We start from the raw sequence: 7,421 nt of genomic DNA on the forward strand, positions 1-7,421 counted from the left end.
GGGCGGAAGGACACCCCAACATGTGGGAATACTTTGCAAAAGACGTACTGAATATTTCCCACATGTGCATGCCCAACCTTCGGAGTGGGGAAGATATTTTACGGACTTGCTTACTGTCTATCCCCACCCCAGTAAAGACACTTCGCGACATATATTCAATAGTGCATAATGATAGTGATGTAGAGGAGAGCAATGTTATTCAGGAAAATACCTTTCTTAATGTATATGAATATTGTTCCTATTGTGATGCGGTCAAACATACACTTTATGTTTCACATAAATGATAAGAGATTTGTTTAGATTCATGAAAACAATAATACATTTTAAAAAGTCAGATGTCGGCTGTGATCTTGGGACTTGTTCCGATCGCCATATTTGGGGTCAGGAAGGAATTTTTCCCTTTTATACAAGGATAATTGGCTTTTTCCTAAAAGGGTTTTCGCCTTCCTCTGGATCAACTCAGCCTCAAAATTCCCCATAATTGTCATTCCTGTGTGTGACTTCCTGATGTCCAAAATGGGGGAATGATAAGGGCCAATAGGGGCTGTAAAGAAATTAATATATGTCGCTTATCAAAAATGAGTACCGTATATATGCTTATCAATCTATTTTAGCAAAAAGAATATTTTAGCAATATATTGTATGTGTAACAGAAGTCATGACTGTTTTTGTGGTTTTCTGTCTACACTGAAGGTCTATGTCTGACCTATTGGAATCAGGAAGTTCTAAGGCCAGATGTCTTGGGATTTAGCAAGACGGGGCCTAACCGCAAAGAGTTTTCAGCTCTTACTCTAAGAGTCATGTGAAATCAGCTATTTCTTGAATGTCATATATCAAGCCTAAATGTCATAAGTTTATTGTCAGATATAGAAGTCATGAGTTTATCATGAGGTTATTCCCTGTATTACCAGAGGTCGCATCCCTGCGTGGGCGATCTTCTATATAAACTGAGACGATATAGACAATAAACAGAGTTCATTACTTCACCATATACCGTGTGTAATGGTCAGTACTTTGACTCTCAAAAGAGCGCTCCTCCTGCTTAGGTCAATTTGGAACCGACAACATAACTGACCAGTCTGTTTGAACAAATTAACCCTCGACAGCATCTATATAGCCGCTATAAAACAGCTGAAAATCACAACTGCGTGAAGCATTGGATTCCATTTTTGGCCGCGATGAACATATTCTAGTGTGAATGAGTCTAAAACTGGAAAAGTCCTACTGAAAATGTAACTTCTTTATTGTAGATTTTGAATTTATGTCTCATGTAAATATATTTGGCGCATAACTCGGCCGAATTACCTACATTTTTAATGACTTCACTAATTTTAGACATAAGAACCAGTAAATCGTTTCCCCTTTTCTGTTCCAGCGGTCATAATTGTTTTTACTTTTCATCAATGTGGCCGTATGACGGCTTGTATATTGTGGAACTAGTTTTTATAGGAACTAATGGCCCTTTTAGACACGATGATTTTTACTCAAAAATTGCTCAAACCTGTCTTTTGAGCGATAATCGTTGTGTCTAACTCCACTGACATTGTGCAGTTTTCGTTAAGCCATCGCTGATCTTTCAGCGTGCTGAAAGACAATGATGAGCCTTATCAGGAATTCACAGCGGGATACAGCTGATACTATTGTTTCAGTTGTATCCTGCTCCCTGAAGACCGGTGGGGTATGAAAAACACAACTGTCCAGCTGTGTTCTGCATCCTTTGCTCGGAGCGCTCAGCTATAAAACAGCTGGGCGCTCCATGCGGGGAACAGCTGGATTCAGAAGACAAGTGGCCCCGCTTGTCTTCTGCATCTTCCGCTCGGAGCGCAAAGTGATCGCTCAATGTTTAAACAATCACCTTACGCTGTAAAAAAAGCACACGATTATCGCTCAAAAATCACTGAGAAGATTTTTTGAGCGATAATCGTGTCTAAACCCGGCTTAATACCGGATAAATATAATGTTTGGAATAACTTTTTTAGTAATTTTTAATGGGGAAGAAAAAGCAAGTTCCCCAATGTTTTTCCATCATTCACCTTGTGGTACAAATAGTCGGATCACTTTATTCTACGGGTCGCTACGATTATAACACAAATCTCTACAGGTTTTATTGTGTTTTAGTACCTTTTACAGTAGAGAACAACTTTTTTGACAAAAACCTCTACAAATAGCATTTTTATGTTTCCATTGACAGAGCTGCATGAGGCCTTGTATTTTGTGGGACAACGGTTATTGGTTATTGGTACCATTTTCAGGTAGAATATATCTGACTTTTTGATCTTTCTGTAAAACCACTTGGGGTCCGTTTACACTTAAAGATTATCGTTCCAACAAGCGAACAATGTCAGCACTCGCTCGTCTGTTTATACAGCAGATCCGTCGTTGGCTCATTCAAACCAGAAACCATTCAGTCTTCCTCATTCGCTGTGTAAGTGACAGAGGGACTGATTATTAGATTGGTATGTCTTCACATCTATCTCTCAAGTACCTAGTCAGTCTGAACCGAGGCACGGCTTCAGAGGACAAGAAACTGCAAATCAGCTGAATATGGAAGCAACGCGATGAATCTAATGCCCACCCCATCACGCTGGAATGTATCCAGCGCTGTATACTACCCACTAGTCAGACCGCCTCCTGCTAAATGGAAGGCCGGGTAAAGGAGGATCAACACCGCTATCACATAAGCAGTGGCACTGTCCATGGTCCTGATCTGGAATAACCAGCTCAACTGTAGTATTGTCCACATCACTTAGGCCCCCCTCACACAGGGCGTTTGCAGAAACGCAGCATTGAAAAACGCTGCGTTACTGCAGATTCTGCCCCGTTTCAGCAGCGCTGGCATACTTTATGCCAGCGTTTTGGCTGCGTTTTCAGCTCGTCTGAAAACGCAGCCAAGAATGCTGAAAAGAAAAAAAAAAGCAATACTCACCTAGCCGCTGCAGTCTGGGTCACGGCCGCTGGTCTCTGTCGCTGATCCGGGCTTCCTCGGCACTCCCAAGTCTATTGCCGGAGGCCAGGTTTGAGAACCCTGCCTCCGGCAATAGAGTGCTGTGATTGGTTGTCGGTGCTTGCTTGATGCCCAATCACAGCCCTTCATTGACTGTCTCAGCCAATCAGAGCTTGCCGGCGCTTTTTTATTCATCAGCTTGTGATTGAAGGATATTGACCCTGGCAGGCGTATGACTCTGATGGTCGGGGCGCACATTATGTGAATATTCGCACTGTGGAATATGCCAGCTCTTTACATAACGAGGCTTCAGCAGTGGCTGCAGTTACACGGGGATCAAAAGTTTTTGTAAATGTCATATAGCAATCATAAATGCAAATGCATCACGTCTTTGGCTTAGGGTGCCTGCACACTGGCGATCGCAATATTGCTGCGTTTTTTTTAACGCAAATGTAAATAGGATTTTAATGTTAAAAACGCATCACAGAAAAATCGCAAGTTTGTGCTTTGCGATTTTTGTACGATGCATTTTTAACATTAGAATGTTCTATTGACATTCACGTTAGAGAAAAACACAGCGATATCGCGATCGCAAGTGTAAAGGCACCCTTCAAGTTGGCCAACAATATGCAACATGAGCATTGCCTTGTTCTTTAACAGAGATGTTAGCCGCAGAGAGCCCTTCACAGGGTGATACTTGAGAAGATGATCACGGCAAACTGGGAGTGTCCTTCCCAAGGGGGGGGGGGGGTGTCTTATATAAAGGAACGGGGCTAAATATATTTGGACCCTCTCTATTAATATCAAACCCCAGATCAGACCACTGATTTCATTTCAGACTCCAGATCCCCTAAATATATTCAGACTCCCTACATATATATTTATATTAATATCAGACTCCAGAAAAGACCCCTTAAATATATTCCAACCTCTCCTATATTTATAACACATCGCAGACACCTAACTTAACTTAGACCCCGGACCAGACCCCTTAAATACTTTCAGAAAAGTTTATTTACACCCTTGGGTGGGGAGGGGTTAAAGACAACCTCCCTCGTCAGTAGGGCTGACTGCATACCTTTGCAATTGTGGCCCTGCTGACTCTGATGACGTCTCACTATTCGCTCTTCTCTCTCCTGTTCCCCCATACGGACTTCTTAGTTTCAGCGTGAATTTGTCAAGTGGGCGGTCCCTGCTGTTCAACGTCAATCAACTCCGACATAACCCACTGACAGCAGGCAGTGCAGACCGCCCACTTGACACATTCACAACTCTGGGAAATGAAGCTAAGAAGAGCCTTTATAGGGAAAATGAGGGACAATAGACAACAATGGAGTCAGCAGGGCTGACTCCCCATTTTATAGGGCTTACCACTAATCTCCAGAATAGGTATTTTCCTTTTTTGCTGTGAAGATGTGAATGCATATGTGCGGTCAGCTCTCCAGAGAAATCAGCGGGATTTATGAAATCCTATCACTTGTTTCCTTATAGCCCATAGATTTCCATGGAGGAAAAGCATACATGTCTGACCAGCTCTACATGGGAAATGGGAAGCTGGGCTAGTTCATAGACAAGAGTCATGAAATGTGCTATTCTCACACTCAGACCTTCACCTTCTAAGGGACTCGCATCGCCGCCGAAGACGATTTTTTCGCGTGAAAGTGAATAGGAGTTCCTAATGTTAAAAACGCATTGCATCGTACGAGAGTTGAAAGTTTGTGCAAAAAGGAGACTCCGTAAGAAAACATGGGAAATAAAAAATTTGCAAAATGCAGACAGATCGGACATGCTGCGTTTTTTTCCACTCCACATGGGAATGAAACTATTGAAAATCATAGGTTTCATAATTCTGCGTTTTCACTCACTCTCACGCCCTAAGAAGCTGCTTACTCAAATACTTCCTGCTCTTTCACATGATTTGCAATGACCTTTATGTTTTGTAGGTGATAAAAGTCTGATTGGTGGAAGTCTCACGGCTAAGACCCCCAGCCATCCCCCCAAATGCTGCAGCCACTAGCAGTCACATCAGATTGAATAAAGCGGATGCCGAGCATGGGTGGCCACCGCTCTGTTCATCTCATTGGGTCTGAAGTAGCAAAGTACAAGTGCTTGTACTCTGCCGTGTCTGGCAGTCACATTGCATATGAATGAAGTACCACTGCGCATGCACAAACACCACTCACTTTAGTCTCTTCCTGACTGCGGGGTGCAGCTGGGGGACATGGGACCCCGACCGGGATTAGTGATGGTCTTAGCAGTGAGACCTCCTCCGATCAGATTTATTTCTGTGTATAGGTCATATAAGTTAATCTTGGTACAACCCCTTATAGAGAATCATTATTTATTCACCCTTTTATGTACTCTAATACAGGGGTCCCCAACCACTGGTCCGTGGACTAGGACCGGGCTGTTGGGTTTTTTTTGCTGGTCCGAGGCGGCGCCACAGATCAGCACTAAACACTGACCATGTGCTCTGCCCTGCGGTGGCTCAGAGCACACTGTGTGGGCTGGCATCAGTAGACGCGGATCCTAGCAGAGAACATTATGCGGGGAGGCGGGGAGACCTCTGTGACACGGCTCCCGACACAGCACATTATGTGGGGCACGGTGGGGAGGCAATCTGGCCACAGTGTCGTGGCTCCAGGCATAGCTCTTGGCGGGGACCTGGGCTACAGTGCTGTACACCGAGGTCCTGCCAGCACCTCCGGTCTACAGCGCTGTTTGGTGTATAGCGCTGCTAAGTAGCACTGCATGACCCCACCCCCATATAACCAAAGCCCCGCCCCTGCCCACCCTGCCATGCGGGGTTATGGAAAAATGGTCTTGCTTTAAACTGGTCCCTGGTGCAAAAAAGGTTGAGGACCACTGCTCTAATAGACCCAGTACTGTAGATAAATATTATGTATGTCTATCTTGGCTTTTATGTTTGTCACTGATTTTCTCTTTGGCTATAAATTAATGACATGAAGGGCTTTACAGCTCACAAGCCTTGAAAAGTGCAACTGAAGATTGAGATTTTGGTCTAAGCTTGGAAATTTATAGGAGGAGGTATTGACAAATTGTCCCAAGCATAGAGATTGATGTTGGTGGGAAAAAGTGTGCCTCAGATGTAAATCTAGCTGCAGACTGATGGTTTTCTTGGGCCACAATATAGTGCAAGACTAACGTTTCCGCCCAGCCCTAATGTTTAATGAAAGACTTGCTCAAATGGACTGAAATGACATTATATAGCATTATGCACGGGCGATCCACAAGTCTTGTACTTCATGTGCAGTACAAACAGACTGTTATCAGGTAAAAGATTACTGAATGTATTAGAAAAGAGGAGTTGAGTCTATCGCAGTATATTCGGATGAGCTGACCCTGTCAGTGTAGCAAAGATGAATTATAACACAATGTTATATCCATGCCTAGATTGTAGATTATTATTATTTTCTAAAAGCACTAAATCTAGTAATGAAGGAGGAAAGACAAACATGGCTTGCTTCACACACACTTTTCTGGTAGCAATTTTTGGCTACTGCGAATACTTTGCGTCGTGCGGTTGCCTGTGCAACATTGGAGGCGATATTGAATATTGAGTGGGGTGATTGTGCACTGAATGCTTTGACTTATCTGATTGGATTGCTGAGAAATGCCATGATGCAGCAGGCAGGTTGGCGAAATCTGCTCGTTCACCTTCTCCTGAAACCCCCGGTAGAAATCCTCATTAAACATCTACAGTTGTATATAATTCCTCTCATTGAGACTTTTCATACATTATCTCTATAGCTGGTTCAGGTACTGGGTTGGAGCCTTAGGTGTAGTAGCCGCAGATGTGGAGAGAGTAGTTGGGGACGAGCCAGGAGTCAGCAACAGGAGATCTTATAGGGCAGAACAAATGGAGGAGGTGGGTCGTGTTGTCAAGAGGGAAGCCAGGGGTCAGTATCAGAAGGTCTCAGTGTCACAGTACAAATGGAGGAGGCGGATCGCTTTCTCAGAAGGGAAGCTAGGGTCGGTATCAGAAGGTCTCAGTTGAATAGCAGAGAAGCAGGCAGAAGTGGAGCTTGATCAATGGCTAGTGAGGCAGAATATACACGCAAGGGAGGAGGAAACATGGCCTGGTTTATATAAGAGGCTTACTCAGAAACAGAAGCATGGCTAGGTTTCAGCAAAGGAGCTGTCCATGTCTTGGAGAGAGCTGCTATCTGGAGCGCAGCGATATTCTTGAGGTGCAGGTGACCTGTTCAGAAATTGGATGTAGGGGTAAAGGAGGGATTGGAGTCGAAGATAACCCCAAGGCAGTGGGCGTGCTGTCTGGAAGTTATGGTGGTGCCACACACTGGGATGGAGATGTCAGGATGAGGTCGGTTAGTAGGGGGCGGAAACAGGAGGTCAGTATTTGAGAGTTTCAGTTTAAGGTAGAGAGTGGACATAGGGTTAGAGACAGCGCACATTCGGTTGCATACTGAAGAAACGGTGCTGTAATGTCATGAGA

Source organism: Eleutherodactylus coqui, chromosome 3 (genome assembly GCF_035609145.1).
Source record: "Eleutherodactylus coqui strain aEleCoq1 chromosome 3, aEleCoq1.hap1, whole genome shotgun sequence".
NCBI lineage: Eukaryota > Metazoa > Chordata > Amphibia > Anura > Eleutherodactylidae > Eleutherodactylus > Eleutherodactylus coqui.